The sequence below is a fragment of the Scyliorhinus canicula genome, chromosome 19 (genome assembly GCF_902713615.1).
Source record: "Scyliorhinus canicula chromosome 19, sScyCan1.1, whole genome shotgun sequence".
Classification (NCBI taxonomy): domain Eukaryota; kingdom Metazoa; phylum Chordata; class Chondrichthyes; order Carcharhiniformes; family Scyliorhinidae; genus Scyliorhinus; species Scyliorhinus canicula.
In genome coordinates, this window is record NC_052164.1 from 72418757 (window position 1) to 72437169 (window position 18413).

Genomic DNA, 18413 nt, shown 5'->3' on the forward strand with positions numbered 1-18413 from the left:
GCCAGGCCACCGTGGGGGTCCTCCCAAGGGTCGGATCCCCCCCCGCCACCCCCCCCCCCTCTTGGACGGCCCCTGCATAGACACCTTCCAGGTCCCGTCCTGTGGACCTGAGTAACCCACGTTGATGGGACTCGCCCAAACTGGGCGGCGACTCGGCCCGTCGGGGCCTGGAGAATTGCCGTGGGGCCACTTTCAATGCCCCTGATTGGCAGGGCAGGAATCCTGGAGGCACCCGAGAATTGGCGGGGGAGAATCGGTAAGCCGGTGTCAGGGCGACAGGACACGATTCTCACCTCCCCTCTCCCCCCCCCCCCCCCCCCCCCCCTCTCCCCCCCCCCCCCCCCCCCGCCGGGGATTCTCCGACCTGCTGTGGGGTCGGACAATCCTGGCCAAAGCGTCTGGATTACTGACAATTATACTGCACTTAGTAGAAGGACTTTTTCACATTTCATTTTTCACATTTTTACACATTTCATTGTCACTATGTGGTTCATTGGTTCTATATGGATATAATGGGCCAATGGGCAGGTACATGCCACAGCTTTGGATAAGAGGCATCACTGGAATGTCTTACATTGCTTGGCAATGGGGGGCACAGAGGACCATGGAAATGGGTGGAGGACCATAGCTTGGCACAGGGTGCACGAGAGGTCATCGATTGTGGGTGGGGGCATTTAGTGACGTAGAATGCACGAGGGAGCATGAGAATAGGTGGACGAGCACCGTTTAACATTGGATGCATGAGGGGTCATGGAGAGGTTGCAGAACATACCTTAACATGGGGGCATGACTAGCTATGGAAGATGGGTGAGGGGGGGGGGGCATGAGATGGCATGGATGAGACATAGGGAGGGTCTGGGGCCTGTTTCTATTTTAATTAGGACAAAGTCCCATAGCACCAAGGTGAGCAATTTGAACAGCCCTGCTCCACTCCCAGGAGACCTAGTGGCTTCCTCCGAACACCTTCCGTGTCGGCTGGCCCAGGATGGAGCCAACATCCATAATGAAAACCCCATCCTTGTCGGCACATCCACCCGAGGTGGGTGGGCGGTGGTGCTAAGCCAAGATTTTACCAAACTCTCAGCACCCACCTCAGCGGTGAAAATCCAGATCCAAACGAGTCCTCCTCCTTGTCACATCTACCATTTGTGCACGGCCAAAGTAGATTGTTCACCGTTACATTGCCATTTTTGGGGGATCTTGCTCTTTCCTATATTACAACCATGACCAAACCGTTAAGTATTTAATCAATTAAAATTAGAAGAACTTTTGAACATCCTGAGATCATTATATAAATGAAAATGATTATTTATTTCCTTTCCGGTTCTTTTCCCCTTCATTTCTAGCTTTATAAACTCATTGGTATTCCTTTGGAACAGTTTAATTGTTTCTGAAACAATTCTCTTCTTGTTTTTGTATTTCATTACTTCATTGTTCAGTGAATCTGGGGACATTTTGTTTGAGGATACGACAGTGTTTCAAACTGTTTCTCTAGTATCTCTCTACAGTCACAACAATGGCTCTGGGAATCAAAATTCCTTCACTTTCTTCCTCTCCTGCGCCGCCCCCATTTGTTTTCCCAGTTTTCCTTCTGTTTCATTTCTCTGCTCTCCCATTTTCCCTTGCTCTCCCTCAGCCTTGGTGACTGCTGGCCATTTCCACAGGTAACAGAGAGTCCGTGCGATATCTCAGAAAACATAGTAGTTCGTTTTACGTGCGTTTAACTTTATTATTTCAGGACACACGCAGCACTCCCCCTCAAGCTGCATCATTTATTCCAAGATGCCTTGAGCTCCCTTAGTCTTCTCTTCATGCATCTTTTATCAGTCACCTGATGGCTGCTACCAGTGGTTTTGTAAGAGAGAGGCACTGATTTTTTACAAAATGAGATCGACAATGAGAATACGTAGTATTTCATTCTGATGATTGACTCTTTCCTCCAGTAATTTTCATGGCCATTATTCCGAATTTGGGTCGCATTCCAAAAGACCGGCATTCCTTCTTGCATTCAAATACGGTTCTTACAGCTCTTTCAGGAATCTAGCTCAAATTAACTTGACTGGTGAACATTTTATTTTGAGGATGCCAAATCCATTTTGCCATTTCCTCCTTTGTGCCAATTCCCAGAGTGATTTCAGTCAATCAGGCCACTCATGTTTCTGAAAGAACGCCTGGATAGCATTTTCACAGACGTCCGCAGATGTAACCTCCAGTTGGCCACAAGAGGGTGGTATGCCAATTGTTCAGCAGCCATGCTGTGGCACAATTGATGTGCTGAAGCTTTCCCTTTGAGATCAATTGTCGTGATCCCTCCTACTCCTTATTCTTCACCACATACTCTAAATAAAATTACAGGAATCAAATTTTCTTTTTAAAGTTGTCAAATGCCAAATGGCAATTAATAATTGCAAAAGTTTTTTTTGTAATAATAACAGTTCTATTAAAAATACTCATAAAATTCAGGAATCCAGTTGACAAGTGTCCTTTGCTGAGAACCCCGCTAATGTTAAATGCGAGGGTATCCCAAAACTCAGAAAGGTAACTTGGAACTCCGGTTCTTGAATGCTTATTTTGCAATGTGGTTTAATGTTGGGAAAGATATGCAAACTGGTGAGGCCAGGTCTATTCTTGTTGTAATCATTCAAATAAAATAATGTTTATTGACTTGTAAAACACACAACAAGAAAGGTAACAACAAGGGACAATTCACAATTAATTACAATAATGTCTAAACACACAGTATACTTGTATTTACCCCATTCCAACTTTATCCACTTTTCTAAACTCCGATAATATACCTTCGCCAAAACAACATCCCATTGGTTTTAACACTGAGTCAGATCTAGAAAATAGCACCTGCATCTTTATTTTGTGAAACTCTTGCAGCACGGTAGCATGGTGGTTAGCATAAATGCTTCACAACTCCAGGGTCCCAGGTTCAATTCCCGGCTGGGTCACTGTCTGTGCGGAGTCTGCACGTCCTCCCCGTGTGTGCGTGGGTTTCCTCCGGGTGCTCCAGTTTCCTCCCACAGTTCAAAGATGTGCTGGTTAGGTGGATTGGCCATGCTAAATTGCCCGTAGTGTCCTAAAAAAAAAGTAAGGTTAAGGGGGGGGGGGGTTGTTGGGTTACGGGTACGGGGTGAATGCGTGGGTTTGAGTGGGGTGATCATTGCTCGGCACAACATCGAGGGCCGAAGGGCCTGTTCTGTGCTGTACTGTTCTATGTTCTATGTTCTGTTTCAGCGCAGTCTCTGAGGTTTAAAACAGTCGCATTCAGAACAGAAGCTTGTTTTTTACAGAATTCTGGGGCGAAATTCTCCGATCCCCAGCAGGGGCCGCAGAAAATCCCGCCCCCGCCATGGCAGAGATTCTCCGCCACCCGGGAATTGGCGGGGGCGGGAATCACGCCACTCCGATCGGTGAAGCCCCTGCGGCGATTCTCCGGCCCGGATGGGCCAAAGTCTCGCCGCTGGGAGGCCTCTCCCGCCGCTGAGGTTTGAACCACTTCTGGTGGCGGCGGGATCGGCGCCGCAACCGGGCCCCCGGGGTCCTGGGGGGGGGGGGGGGGGCAATCGGACCCCGGGGGGGTGCCCCCACGGTGGCCAGGCCCGCGATCAGGGCCCCCCGCTCAGACTCCGGGCCAGTGCCCTGGGTGCACTCTTTCTCCTCCGCCGCTGCCACGGCCTCCGCCATGGCAGAAGGGGAAGAGAAACCCACATCGCGCATGCGCCGGTGGTGACGCCAGTGGCAGTGTTGATTCCTGGTTAATTTGCTGTCAGTCTAGATTCAATAAAATCTGAGATGGATTTGCAGGTATCATATTATTTAATAATAACTAACTTGCAAGGCTGACTCAATCCATAGGACCTCAGGACACACACACTGTCTTCTGAGAGCCCAGAATAAAGAGAGAGAGTATACAAAGAAACTTCTGCTGATATATTCAAAATCACAGTAAGATTCACATATAAGCTTCCCATTGGTCATTCTATACACCTCCTGACCTGGCCCTATATCCTAATTGGTCACTTTGCATTGTAACCCCAGCATCCTTTTCACCATGCTCACCATGCGGCCACCCTCCCCCGATGGTTTCAAACAGGCTTTGGCTAAATCTCTTTGTCCTTTGTCTGTGAGCCCCCTACCATCAGACCGGCCCTACTAACATCGGACCGGCCCTACTACCTATCCTATCTTAACTAATAATTCTAATTTTATCACATTCATTTATTCATTTCCTCAGCAGCTGGCCGCTGACGTCATGGCCGGCGCATGTGCCGAACGGCGAAAGCCTTTCGGCCAGCCCCGCTGCTGGGCAGCGGACCTGAAAGGCCGCTGGCGCCTGTTTTTTGAGCCAGTCTTCTGGTGCCAACCGCTCCGGCGCGGGGCTAGCCCCCAAAGATGCCGAGAATTCCCCACCTTTGGGGAGACCCGACCCCGGAGTGGTTGGCGCCACTCCCCTATGCCGGGACCCCCCGTCACGCCGGGTAGGGGAGAATCCCGCCCCACATTTGATCTTGTGCCACCTAAACAGCCAGCCTTAGAAGTCATGTTTTAGCATATATATGTGTGACATACATTCTTATCTCTCCATTTGAACTCCTACCCTCTATATCTTTAACTCCTGCATTTTTATGACCAATTGTACTCTACTTGACTCAAGTAGATATCTGCTCGTCCCACTGCTAGACTAATCAAGCATATCAAAAGCCCTCAGTGCAACTGAACCCTCATCAGTTCCTTTTATCCAATACTTTAATTGTTATTTTATCCATGCTTCTTAACACCTTCCTCCTTGAGAAATATGCCTGCTTGATGCCGCATCTGAGTAGAACATTTCAGTCAAGAATTTTGTGGATGGTGCAGGAGGAGCAAGAGCTTCAGCTTCTTCCCTTGAATGGCGTTCAAAGAATTACTTTAAGCTGCTTCGCGCCTAAGTAGTCCAAAACGAAGAACAACAGAATATCTCAGCCAGTACTACCATCAACAAAGAACCCAAATTGTACATAACTCAGAAAGCAGCATAATAAAGCTTTTTGTAGCTTGGAAGTGTTATTTTAGGAGCTTGTGTGACATTGCATGTATTACAACCCTATGAATTCCTTCTTAATGGAACAATGCGTAAGGTAATTATTCTAAATGGTCTTCTCGAGTCAATTGGCTTAAGAGCTATTTGAAGTCTGTAATGCATGCCGGAGCAGTTATTAGCTTGGTTACAGCTGTCATATTAACTCTTCTTGCAGAAATAATAGACGTTTTTTGATTTAATGAATGATTATTTTTAACACATCAGGCAGAACCCCAATCGAATCTCTTCTTTCGGAATGACAATGACTCATGCTGCTTGAAAATGTAATGATGTGTGCCACTGGTAATGATCAACTCTCAGAATCTGAGTTGGGGATATTGCAACTCGGATTGTTCATAGAAATGGGATTTGAGGTTATGGCCGAGAGAGGGGAAAACTTTTTATCTTTCTCAAACAGTTGCCAATCCTCTAGGATTTCCATGGATTCTCCAGCAGCTAAGGGGTAACCTCAGGAGAAAATTCAGGAAACTGAACAAGAAATTGTGTTTACGGTTAACTTTCTTTGCACATTGTTCATTGGTTATAAAGGTAATGGCGCCATAAGTACTCCAGATAGGCTACAGCAATTCAGGGAGGTGGCTTGCCACCATGTTCTCGAGACTACTTGGGGATGCGCAACAAATGCTGGCCTAGCCAGCAACACTCACATCCCATGAAAGAATTAAAAAAGGTCAAAATCAACCGAATAGGTGCTTCAATTTGCTTTCCAAATGGCTGAAGAAAAGCAGTGACGCAAAGGTATGGAATGTGGGGAGAGAGAGAGTGGAGGCAGGATGTGCCTCGTGCATATCCAAGCAAAGTTGGCAACCCCAGCCTTGCAGCAGTTTTGAGGTATCCCTCATGTACCCTGAGAAATTCTACTTAAATACAGATCCAATGTTTCTGGGGGTTTCTGCTCAATTACACTGGTGTGGTAACGAGACCCCTTTAAGGGGCATGCCCTTGCAGTCCATGTGATTGGGTTTGGGCCTATCGTGCAGGAGCACATGAACCCCAACCAATGAAGAAAAAGCACAGGGCCCGGGGAGAGGGGTTCTGGTCAGAGTGAACCCAGGAGCCAGATTGCGAACATCTGAATAGAGACTCTGTGCCTGTATATACGTTACCCTTGTCAGTTGCCAATAAACACTTTGCTCTGCCTTGCTGATGTCCACATGGTATTGCCACAAGCCACTGTTGCTCGTTTTACTGGAGTGTGATTAACACGCCTCCGTTTAAAGGCCGTGTGCTTAACACTACTATGGCTCTGTATGTGTAATTATGCTCGGAGTCGCCAGGTGCCGTATTTAGACACCGTCACAAGTATATCAAGGTCAGGTTCAAAGTAATAAATCCGTACACCGATTAGTAAGTCCAAACGATTGGTGTTTATTATAACAAATATAATAAATACACATGCATACGCTAAAGAGACTAACTTACTTCTAATACTAAACAACTAAATACTTATCTAGACAGGAACAGGCAAGGTCAGGGAACAAGGCCTTCGTCCCGTTCTTGGTCTGCAACTTTCTGATTCGCAAAGTTGTCAAGATCTAGCAAGGTCTGGATCACGTAGCGATCGTTGTGTTGGCACTTACAGTTCGATGGCTGATGCTCAACGGCCGGTGATGAAACTGGAGTCAGGATGCGATGTAACAAGTCTGGGCTGGAGTCTGGAAGCAACAGCAGATCTGGGCCGGAGCAAAACAGCAGTCCTGGGCCGGAGCAAGCAAACCGAACCATGTGCGGGACCTACTCTTATAGGTCCTAGGAGTCCGTGCCCCTTGGGGAGGGTTCTTTCACCTGCCAGGTATCGATTGGGTCTCTCCCAATCGATATCTTTCAAACTCCCCAATCTGAGGGTCGTTCCTCGATGGGTGGGGCGGTCCCTACGGCTCTTTGTGTTGGTTGCTTTGGCGCCATTCTGTCTGGGCGTCTATGGAAAAGTATCCATTGATACTTAAATGTTTCTATTGTCCGGGGTCTGGATCTGGATCACCTCATTACTATGCAGATCTGTTTCCCATTTGCACCTTTGGCTGAAACTCTGCACCTGGCCAGAAACTGGTTTCTGTACGTGCAGAATGCAAAACAGTCTTCTGCAAGCTGTTTGTCCTCACTAGGACTGTTTTTCCCTGAAGCCTTAGCAGTTCTCCATTTTGTAGCCCAGTGTCCATCTTAGATGGCTACACCACCACAAGTGTTCAATAATAGTAAACCCCAGGATGTCCAGTATCCTAGGCTACTGTTGGAGTCTGGTCTGGGATTGTAATAATGTCAAGCTTTCATTCCTACACAGGAAGTTTGACAGACAATGTGAATGGATGAAGAGGGAGAATCTTCAGAGACATGATTTGGAGTAAAAGTGAATGAGATTCTAAGTTGGAGCTGGCTCTGGTGGTTGAATGAGGAGCAACTCATGTGGATTGTTTGTGGAGACAAAACTACCAAAATGTTCCTTCTAGTTGGTGTTTGAGGAGATGGTGGCAGTGCCTGGTGAAGCAAGTTGGTAGAGCCAGGGCCAAATCATCCTCCAGAATTGTGAATGATTTTGCCTGCCGCTAACAAAGCACACAACACACAAAAACCCGTGACAGGCAGTTTTGTTACTGTTTGCATTGGTTGGCTCCAAACATAACTAAACACCCTCCAGGACACAATAAATTAAATATGGCAGGTAGCACAGGAAATTCATTGCTAAGAAGCAAAAAAATAAAATTGCATGCAAAATATTTGACACTGATTAAAAGTTACATGAAGTTCTATTCAATAAATCACTGTTAGCGAGAGCAAATATATCAATTCAAGTAATAATGACTGTAGTAAATTAGATTTAGCGCTAACGTAATGTGAAATGGAGCCATGCAAATCATCAATTTATAATCCGAATAGTGAATAGAAATTTAAAACAGGGAACCTCTGAAGGAGCTAACAGATGACTATATAATTCCCTTCCATTGAAACTTTGTATGACATGAATCCTTACATTGTATCTGGAGAGCTATGACAGGATACTTCACTGGAGATATGTGCAATGTCATACACAACATGGTAATGGCACGCTCGAATCAATGTCAATGAATAATACTTCAGAATTCTTCTCGGGTTTTGAGTGCAACCCTTGCCGGTCTAATTGGTAACGCATCGTAAATGTTTCATGGACGATAGTGACAATCTTCTATACACCTGCATTAAAATAAGTAGGTTCAATGACATGCATTAAAATAATGTGCAAAAGATTCTTACATAAATCTCTTTAATAGGTCAACCATAGCTATGCGAATTCCAGAATCCGCCCTTTCAAGTTCCTGTAAGTCACAAAAATAGGATTCAAGAAGCTGGGGTCAATGACCAAACCCTTCTTAAAAATTGATGTCGACAGTCTATAAAAAAAGGATACATACATAATTAATGGCACCAAGAATTTTAAAGTATTTAGATTGGAATTATGCTGAGCAGTATATCAGTAAAGCAAAGATTGTTTTAAAATTCTTTCATCTCCAATCTTAACTATTGACCTGTTGAACAGATTAATATCTGCAGACAGACCACTACAGCAAGTACAGGATTTAATGTACATTTGTGATTGCATTAATTTTATTCAGCTAATTGTCATGATAGACAAACATGCAGCAAATGAACACATAGAATAGGACACGACCAATGAGCAGTCAGGACACTCAGGGGTGATATCTCACTATAAAAGGGATGAGGCACTCACACCCCTGCCTCTTTCCACAGACCAACATCTACCAAGTGAGACAGGGTGTATCCTCAGCATCACACCCCAGGCCTAGAGCAAGGCTGGTTCAGTTAGACTGAGTTACTACATTTAGATTAGCAGAGAGTCAAACTCATTGAGAACTGTGCTAATAGTTTAATAAAACACATTGAAATCACTTCAAAGTCTGGAGCATCTTTTACGCAAAACTGCATCAAGTGGCAGCTTGTGTTATTCCAAATTACCATAAGACCATAAGACATAGGAGTGGAAGTAAGGCCATTCGGCCCATCGAGTCCACTCCACCATTCAATCATGGTTGATTTCAACTCCATTTACCCTCTCTCTCACCATAGCCCTTAATTCCTCGAGAAATCAAGAATTTATCAATTTCTGTCGTAAAGACACTCAATGTCCTGGCCTCCACCGCCCTCTGTGGCAATGAATTCCACAGACCTACCACTCTGTGGCTGAAGAAATTTCTCCTCATCTCTGTTCTAAAGTGACTCCCTTTTATTCTAAGGCTGTGCCCCCACGTCCTAGTCTCCCCCGCTAATGGAAACAACTTCCCTACGTCCATCCTATCCAAGCCATTCATTATCTTGTACGTTTCTATTAGATCTCCCCTCAACCTCCTAAACTCCAATGAATATAATCCCACAATCCTCAGACGTTCATCGTATGTTAGGCCTACCATTCCTGGGATCATCCGTGTGAATCTCCGCTGGACCCGCTCCAGTGCCAGTATGTCCTTCCTGAGGTATGGGGCCCAAAATTGCTCACAGTATTCTAAATGGGGCCTAACTAGTGCTTTATAAAGCCTCAGAAGTACATCCCTGCTTTTATATTCCAAGCCTCTTGAGATAAATGACAACATTACATTTGCTTTCTTAATTACGGACTCAACCTGCAAGTTTACCTTTAGAGAATCCTGGACTAGGACTCCCAAGTCCCTTTGCACTTTAGCATTATGAATTTTGTCACCGTTTAGAAAATAGTCCATGCCTCTATTCTTTTTTCCAAAGTGCAAGACCTCGCACTTGCCCACGTTGAATTTCATCAGCCACTTCTTGGACCATTCTCCTAAACTGTCTAAATCTTTCTGCAGCCTCCCCACCTCCTCAATACTACCTGCCCCTCCACCTATCTTTGTATCATCGGCAAACTTGGCCAGAATGCCCCCAGTCCCGTCATCTAGATCGTTAATATATAAAGAGAACAGCTGTGGCCCCAACACTGAACCCTGCGGGACACCACTTGTCACCGGTTGCCATTCCGAAAAAGAACCTTTTATCCCAACTCTCTGCCTTCTGTCTGACAGCCAATCGTCAATCCATGTTAGTACCTTGCCTCGAATACCATGGGCCCTTATTTTACTCAGGAGTCTCCCGTGAGGCACCTTGTCAAAGGCCTTTTGGAAGTCAAGATAGATAACATTCATTGGCTCTCCTTGGTCTAACCTATTTGTTATCTCTTCAAAGAACTCTAACAGGTTTGTCAGGCACGACCTCCCCTTACTAAATCCATGTTGACTTGTCCTAATCCGACCCTGCACTTCCAAGAATTTAGAAATCTCATCCTTAACGATGGATTCTAGAATTTTGCCAACAACCGAGGTTAGGCTAATTGGCCTATAATTTTCCATCTTTTTTCTTGTTCCCTTCTTGAACAGGGGGGTTACAACAGCGATTTTCCAATCCTCTGGGACTTTCCCTGATTCCAGTGACTTTTGAAAGATCATAACTAACGCCTCCACTATTTCTTCAGCTATCTCCTTTAGAACTCTAGGATGTAGCCCATCTGGGCCCGGAGATTTATCAATTTTCAGACCTTTTAGTTTCTCTAGCACCTTCTCCTTTGTGATGGCAACCATATTCAACTCTGCCCCCTGACTTTCCTGAATTGTTGGGATATTACTCATGTCTTCTACTGTGAAGACGGACGCAAAGTACTTATTACGTTCCTCAGCTATTTCCTTGTCTCCCATCACTAGATTACCAGCGTCATTTTGTAGCGGCCCAATGTCTACTTTTGCCTCCCGTTTGTTTTTAATGTATTTAAAGAAACTTTTACTATCATTCCTAATGTTACTGGCTAGCCTACCTTCATATTTGATCCTCTCCTTCCTTATTTCTCTCTTTGTTATCCTCTGTTTGTTTTGTAGCCTTCCCAATCTTCTGACTTCCCACTACTCTTTGCCACATTATAGGCTCTCTCTTTTGCCTTGATGCATTCCCTGACTTCCTTTGTCAGCCATGGCTGCCTAATCCTCCCTCTGATAACCTTTCTTTTCTTTGGGATGAACCTCTGCACTGTGTCCTCAATTACTCCCAGAAACTCCTGCCATTGCTGTTCCACTGTCTTTCCCACTAGGCTCTGCTTCCAGTCGATTTTCGTCAGTTCCTCCCTCATGCGCCTGTAATTACCTTTATTTAACTGTAAAACCTTTACATCTGATTCTACCTTCTTTCTTTCAAATTGCAGACTGAATTCTACCATATTATGATCACTGCTTCCTAAGTGTTCCCTTACTTTAAGGTCTTTTATCAATTCTGGCTCATTACATAACACTAAGTCCAGAATAGCCTGTTCCCTCGTGGGCTCCATCACAAGCTGTTCCAAAAAGCCATCCTGTAAACATTTAATTAATTCCCTTTCTTTGGGTCCACTGGCAACATTATTTACCCAGTCCACCTGCATATTGAAGTCCCCCATGATCACTGTGACCTTGCCTTTCTGACATGCCCTTTCTATTTCGTGGTGCATTTTGTGCCCCTGGTCCTGACCACTGTCAGGAGGCCTGTACATAACTCCCATTATGGTTTTTTTGCCTTTGTGGTTCCTCAACTCTACCCACACAGACTCCATATCGTCTGACCCTATGTCGTTTAGTGCTATTGATTTAATTTCATTTCTAATTAACAAGGCAACCCCGCCCCCTCTACCCACCTCTCTGTCTTTTCGATAGGTTGTAAATCCCTGGATGTTTAACTGCCAGTCCTGCACCCCCTGCAACCATGTCTCTGTGATGCCTACCACATCATACCTGCCAGTCACAATCTGGGCCACAAGCTCATCTACCTTGTTCCGTACACTGCGGGCATTTAAATATAGCACCTTTAATTCCCTATTGACTGTCCCTTTTTGTTTTCTTAGTGTGGTGGACCTTGGTTTACTGAGCCTTTCCATACACTGTGTCATATTTTGTGAGATGGGGACTATCGTAACCTCTCCTGAGCTCGACATAACACATCATGTTACCAGGAGTCTGTTCAATCTAGATAGTTCAACTCAGCAAGATCCGTGACGACCAGAGAATTTATACCGGCACAATGGAAAAGAATCCAGCTCCTCACCAGCTCAGGTCCTTCGGCAATCTCAGTGCCAACTGGTGGCCATTCAAGCAGAAATTTCGAAGCATCGAAACTCAATGGTGCGTCTGATGCACGGAAGATAGCTCTTTTCCTCACCAAAGCGGGTGATCACGCCTTGGAAATATTCAACTCCTTTCACTTCACCGAAGACCAGGACAAGACAAAGTTTCAGACCATTCTGGACAAGTTTGACAGCCACCGTGAGGTGGACACCAACAAAATCTTCGAACGCTATATATTCAAGCAGCGATTGCAAGGTAAAGACGAATCCTTCAACTTTTATTTAACTAACCTTAGACTGCTAGCGCAATCCTGCAACTTCGATGATATCACTGACTCCATGATCAGAGACCAAATCGTTTTTGGAGTTCACTCTGATCCTCTGAGACAGCAGTTACTGAAGATCAAGCATATGACCCTGCCAGTCGCAATTGAAACATGCACAGTGCATGAGCACGTTAAAAATCGCTATTCCCAGTACAAAATGGCGGAAAATGATAAACTAGCCTCCCACAAGACGGAGAGTGTGCAGACCATCTCCCGGATGCAGTGCCTCAACATTGACGAAAGTTGCCATTTTGCGCGCTCTTCAAGGAGCCCGGCGCATGCGCGATGCGAACTGGATAACGAAGCGGCCGAAACCCGTACTTTTCAGGTGCAGATGTCTGAGAACTGCACTGCGCATGTGCAACGACGCACAGAGCGTCAGGCGCCATGCCATGACGCGTTTAAAGAAACACTGCCCTGCAAGAGTCAGACGCTGTTTAAACAGCGGGCAGCCAGGCCACTATGCAGCCCTGTGCAGACCTGCACCACCAGTCAGGAGCCAGCGCTCCCAATTCCGACGACGGCGCATCCGGAGTGTGCAACAACGCCTACAGGATTCTGATCCCGGCAGTGCAACGGATCCAGATGATGAATGCCTGTACAACGCCTACAGTGTGGGCATTATTACAACGTGTGAATATGCCACACCAGACTCATCGCAAGTCCAGTCAATCCTAGCTGTGGATTCCGAGGACGAATGACGAGCAGTAATGAAGGTCAACCACTGCCCAATCCAGTTCAACCAGGACACAGTTGCCTCTACCAACTTCCTCTCACAGGCAGACTACAGATGCATTAAGAAGCCCCCCATGGTCCTTCCAGCTGCCTTCAAGCTCCTGGATTACAATGGGAATGCCATCACGGCACTGGGATCCTACCATCTGCACTTATTCAACCAACACACATAAGCATGGTTACACTTTGAAATTGTTAAGCCAGACAGGGCATCCCTACTAGGTACGCATGTCTGCAAGCAGCTGAACCTCATTCAAAGGGTTTACACCACAACATCCTCCCATGTGGATCTTCAGGCCGGCATTAAAGACATCCTCGCCCAGTATTCAGATGTGTTCAACGGGGTGGACACGCTGCCGTATCAATATAAGATTCTGCTACGACTTGATGCCATGCCAGTGGTCCATGCACCACAATGTGTCCCTGCTCCACTGAGAGAGCGCCTGAAGGTACAGCTCAAAGACCTTCAGCAAAAAGGCATCATATCCAAGGTCACCGAACCGACTGACTGGGTCAGCTCGATGGTGTGCACAAAGATGCCTTCGGGGGACCTGCGCATCTGCATTGATCCCAAGGATCTCAATAAGAATATCATGCGGGAACACTAGCCCATCCCAAAGCGGGAGGAACTCACGAGTGAGATGGCACACGCGCGCTTCTTCACCAAATTGAATGCATCACAGGGATTTTGGCAAATCCAACTGGAAGAGTCCAGCAGAAGGCTCTGCAACTTCCACACGCCTTTTGGCAGATACTGCTCCAATCGCATGCCATTTGGCATCATCTCAGCATCGGAGATATTCCATCGCATCATGGAGCAGATGATGGAAGGCATGACGGGGTTCGTGTTTACGTGGACGACATCATCATATGATCCACGACCCCTGAAGAACATGTTTCCCATCTCCAGAAGGTATTCCGCCATGTACAAGCTGTTGCACGTTTTACTTGAGTGTATTACGCGTTTTATTAGAGTGTATTAATACGCCTCCGTTTAAAGGCCGTGTGCTTAACACTACTACAGCTCTGTGTATGTAATTATGCTCGGAGTCGCCAGATGCCGTATTTAGACACCTCACTAGTATATCAAGGTCAGGTTTAAAGTAATAAATCTGTACACCGATTAGTAAGTTCAAACGATTGATATTTATTATAACAAATATAATAAATACACATGCATACGCTAAAGAGACTAAGTTACTTCTAAACTAAACGACTAAAATACTTATCTAAACAGGAACAGGCAAGGTCAGGGAGCGAGGCCTTCGTCCCGTTCTTGGTCTGCAACTCTCAGGTATTAAAGGTCGTCAGGGTCTAGCAAGTCTGGCTCACGTAGCGATCGTCGTGGTGACACTTGCAGTTCGATGGCTGGTGGCTCAACGGCTGGTGATGGAACTGGAGTCAGGATGCGATGTATCAGCAAGCGATGAAGACAGCAGAGAGCCGGAGCCAAGACAACAGCAAGCCGGAGCAACAACAACAGACCGGACCATGTGCGGGGTCTACTTTTATAGGTCCCCCCCCAAAGTCCGTCCCTCTTCGGGGCAGTCTCTACCTGCTGTATATCGATTGGGTCTTCTCCCAATCGATAGTTTCCAAACCCCCCAATCTGAGGGTCGCTTCTCGATGGGTGGGGCGGTCTCTATGGTGCTTTGTGATGGATACTTATGGTGCCGTTTCGTCTGGGCGTCTACTCAAAGTATCCATTCAAACCTAAATGTTTCTATTGTGTGGGCCTGGATCTAGATCACCTCATTACTATGTAAATCGTTGTTGCCATTTACACCTTTAGCTGAGATTCTGCACCTGGCCATAAACTGGTTTCTGTACGTGCAGAATGCTAATTAGCCTTCTGCAAACTGCTTGTCCTGCTAAGACTGTTTTCTCCCTGCAACCTTAGCAGTTCTCCATTTTTGTAGCCCAGTGTCCATCTTAGGTGGCTACACAAGCCAACGGCCTAAAGTTAAACAGGTCCAAATGTTGTTTTGGAACATCAACGCTCAAGTTCCTAGGTGACCAGATCTCACAGCAGGGTGTGCGCCCGGACACAGACAAAATCAAGGCCATCGAGGCGATGAAGGTCCCTGAGGGCAAAAAGGCGGTGCTGCGCTTCTTGAGTATGGTCAATTTTCTGGGCAAGTTCATTTCAAACATGGCCACACACACACCATGGCCCTACGCAACCTGGTAAAAACGTCAACTGCCTTTGAGTGGAAGGCAGCACACCAGACAGAGTGGCTTGAGCTGAAAGCCAAGCTCACTACTGCACCAGTCGTGGCATTCTTCGACCCGGACCGGGAGACAAAGATATCCACAGATGTGAGTCAGGATGGCATCGGTGCGGTGTTGCTTCAACGAGATGACACATCATCCTGGGCACCGGTAGCCTACGCGTCAAGGGCGATGACGCCCACTAAAACCATATATGCCCAGATTGAGAAAGAGTGCTTGGGTCTTCTCAGCAGCATCCTCAAATTTCATGATTATGTTTACGGCCTGCCGACATTCACTGTCGAGACGGATCATACGCCTCTGGTCCACATCATGCACAAGGACCTGAACGACATGATGCCTCGGTTGCAGAGAATACTGCTTAAACTTAGGAAGCATGACTTCAACTTGGTTTACACACCTGGCAAGGAGCTCATTATCGTTGACGCATTGTCCCGCTCTGTCACCTCGCCCAGTGAGCCGCTGGAGATCATCCAGCACATCGATTCACAGATGCAGCTGTGTGCTAGCACTCTCCCGACAACAGCTGAGAAGATGGTTCTCATTCGTGACGAGACAGCCAAAGACACCCTCTTGCAGCGTGTCATCCACAACCTCACCGATAGCTGGCAGAAAGGGCAGTGCCCACAATTTTACAATGTGAAGGATGACCTGACAGTGATTGATGGTATCCTCCTCAAGCTGGACAGGATTGTCATTCTGCTTAGTCTCCAGAGCTTGGTGCTGCGCCAGATTCATGAGAGACACCTGGGCGCCGAGAAGTGCAGATGCAGAGCCTGGCAGGCTGTCTACTGGCCCGGCATCAGCCAGGACATCACGAACATTGTCCTGAACTGTGCTACCTGTCAGCGGTTCCAGCCAGCGCAGAGCAAGGAGATGCTCCAACAGCATGACATAGTGACCTCTCCGTGGTCCAAGGTTGGCATCGACCTCTTTCATGCGAATGGTCGCGACTACGTATTGATCATCGACTATTTCCCGAATTACCCTGAGGTGCTGAAGCTCCCGGACCTCACCTCTCGGATCATCATCAAAGCCTGTAAGGAGACGTTCTCAAGGCATGGCATCCCAATCACCGTCATGAGCGACAATGGCCCGTGCTTCACCAGTCGAGAATAGTCAACGTTTGCCAGGTCATACAATTTCCAGCATGCCACCTCCAGTCCACACTATCCGCAGTCCAATGGGAAAGTCGAGAAAGGGGTGCACATTGTGAAACAGCTCATCTGCGGACCCTGCTTCCAACATACACCTTGCACTGCTCACGTACAAGGTGACTCCATTATGCACTGGCATGTTGCCGGCTCAACTCCTGATGAACAGGGACCTGCGGACGACGCTTCCAGCCATACACCTGCCCAACCTGGATCACCTCCCGGTGCTGCAGAATATGCAGCGGCTCAGAGACCGTCAAAAGCAGGGCTATGATGCCCATGCCACTGATCTGGCCATGCTATCCCCGGCAGACACTGGCAGGATCAAGATACCGGATGGTGGATGGTCTGCCCCGGCTGTCGTTGTTCGACTGACCGCGCCCCCTCTTATGTTGTACGTATGCCTGATGGCTCCACTGTGCAAATGAAACAACAGACACTGCGCAAAGTTGCCTGCCCGCAACCGCTTTCTACTCCACTTCCATATGTTGAATTGCCACCTCTTGATACCTCGCACCATGAGGCCACCAGTCAGGCTTCTATTCCGCCCATCAAGGTGCCGTCGTCCCCTCCGTCACCTCTCTGGTGGTCGACCAGGATCAGACACAAGCCTCAGAGATTGGACTTGTGAACGTTTGTTTTGTTTGCTCAGTTCTGTTGTCCTCCATCAGTCATGTTGGACAGACTCATTCACGTGTAAATGCATTCACATATGCCAACAAAATATAAAAAAGGGGGAGATGTCAGGATATGCAAACATGCAGCTAATGAACACATAGAATAGGACACAACCATTGAGTAGTCAGGACATTCAGGGGTGGTATCTCACTATAAAAGGTATGAGGCACTCACACCCCGCCTCTTTCCACAGACCAACATCTACAGAGTGAGACATGATGTATCCTCAGCATCACATCCCAGCACGTGGCCTAGAGCAAGGCTGGTTCAGTTAGACTGAGTTACTACATTTAGATTAGCAGAGAGTCAAACTCATTGAGAACTGTGCTAATAGTTCAATAAAACACATTGAACTCACTTCAAAGTCTGGAGCATCTTATACTCAAAACTGCATCAAAGTGGCAGCTTGTGTTATTCCAAATTACATAACACATCGCTAATTTAGGCGTCATTGTGCATTGACAACCCAAGATTAAAATACACACACAGAGAAAGAAAATACTAGCGAATCACTGACGATTCCAGTTGGAATGTTAACCAATATTAGTGACTGAAATGTTGACGTCACTGGAAAAAATTTGCATTAAGGAGGAAATTGTCCCATTCCATCCATGGCAGGTTTGATGGTGGGCGAGGGCGGAGAATCCTGCGGGAGACAAAAAGCCAGAAACCTGCTACTGTAAAAACAGTTTGAAATTCTCCCAGTGGAGGGTTGATGGTAGGTTGGTTTTCTCACTGCCTGCTGGCATGCATGCTATTTGCACCTCATGAATGCTCATTAAAATTGCTGCCTGCCGGAATCTCATCAAGTCGTCCCGGTGTGCGTCACACCAGTGGGAAATTATATCAGCCTCAAACTCACTTGAAAAGGACCTAATTTTGCAATATACTTGGAGGTGAGTGCAACATACATAGCCTGCCTGCTATAGCCAGCTCCATGCTGAGCTGGACTTTATGGACAGCACTGTGTGTGGTGTTCTTTGTGGTTCTGATCCTCGGATGGTTGGTGTAGTGTTCACAAAGACCACAACTAGCTTTTGTATTAAACAAAGCTGGATATTTATGTACACTACTTAATTGAATTTGACCTCTCACTTCCAAGGTCGGCCGGGGGGGAGGCG